General features: G+C 40.0%; 1 non-coding gene across 1 annotated transcript; it reads right to left on the reverse strand.

Annotated features, from left to right (window-relative positions):
- Positions 1-822: 822 nt before the first annotated feature.
- On the reverse strand, positions 823-930 carry LOC112704446 (small nucleolar RNA R71). The gene has a single exon (XR_003155071.1). It is a non-coding gene; the product is annotated as a small nucleolar RNA R71 (small nucleolar RNA).
- Between the last annotated feature and the right edge of the window lie 571 nt (positions 931-1,501).

A 1,501-nucleotide genomic window follows, 5' to 3' on the forward strand; every position in this document is an offset into this window, starting at 1 on the left:
TCAAAAATCACTTTACTTCTTTCTCAATCTTGGTTTTCGAAAATCAATTAAAGTTTTTCAAAATCTTTGACTTAATTTTCGAAAACTTCATTCCTTCTTCTCACATCCTTCTATTTATGGACTAACACTATTCCTTAATGCACAATTCGAACTCTATCTCTCTTGATAAGTTCGAATTTTCTACCTCTGCCTTCTATCTTTCTGTTCCTCTAACACCTTAAGGAATCTCTATACTGTGACATAGAGAATTCCACATTTTCTTGTTCTCTTCTCTTTCTTATGAGCAGGAGCAAGGACAAAAGCATTATTGTTGAGGCTGATCCTGAACCTGAAAGGACCTTGAAGAGAAAGCTAAGAGAATCCAAGGCACAACTCTCTGTAGAGGACCTAACAGAAATCTTCAAAGAAGAAGAACACATGGCAGCCGAAAACAACAACAATGCCAACAATGCAAGGAAGGTGCTGGGTGACTTTACTGCACCTACTCCCGACTTCTATGGGAGAAGCATCTCTATCCCTGCCATTGGAGCAAACAACTTTGAGCTTAAGCCTCAATTAGTTTCTCTAATGCAACAGAATTGCAAGTTTCATGGACTTCCATTGGAAGATCCTCATCAGTTCTTAGCTGAGTTCTTGCAAATCTGTGACACTGTCAAGACTAATGGGGTTAACCCTGAGGTCTACAGACTTATACTATTCCCTTTTGCTGTGAGAGACAGAGCTAGGACATGGTTGGACTCTCAACCTAAAGAAAGCCTGAACTCTTGGGAAAAGCTAGTCAATGCCTTCTTGGCAAAGTTCTTTCCACCTCAAAAATTGAGTAAGCTTAGAGTGGAAGTCCAAACCTTCAGACAGAAGGAAGGAGAATCCCTCTATGAAGCTTGGGAAAGATACAAACAATTAATCAGAAAGTGTCCTTCTGATATGCTTTCTGAATGGAGCATCATAGGTATTTTCTATGATGGTCTCTCTGAACTGTCCAAGATGTCTTTGGATAGCTCTGCTGGAGGATCTCTTCATCTGAAGAAGACGCCTACAGAAGCTCAAGAGCTCATTGAAATGGTTGCAAATAACCAATTCATGTACACTTCTGAAAGGAATCCTGTGAACAATGGGACTAATCAGAAGAAAGATGTTCTTGAGATTGACACTCTGAATGCCATATTGGCTCAGAACAAGATATTGACTCAACAAGTCAATATGATTTCTCAAAGTCTGTCTGGAATGCAAAATGCACCAAGCAGTACTAAGGAAGCTTCATCTGAGGAAGAAGCTTATGATCCTGAGAACCCTTCAATGGAAGAGGTGAATTACCTGGGAGAACCCTATGGAAACACCTATAATCCTTCATGGAGAAATCATCCAAATCTCTCATGGAAGGATCAACAGAGACCTCAACAAGGTTTCAACAATAATAATGGTGGAAGAAACAGGTTTAGCAATAGCAAGCCTTTTCCATCATCTTCTCAGCAACAGACAGAGAGTTCTAAGCGGGATACCT

This window comes from Arachis hypogaea, chromosome 7 (assembly GCF_003086295.3).
Source record: "Arachis hypogaea cultivar Tifrunner chromosome 7, arahy.Tifrunner.gnm2.J5K5, whole genome shotgun sequence".
Classification (NCBI taxonomy): domain Eukaryota; kingdom Viridiplantae; phylum Streptophyta; class Magnoliopsida; order Fabales; family Fabaceae; genus Arachis; species Arachis hypogaea.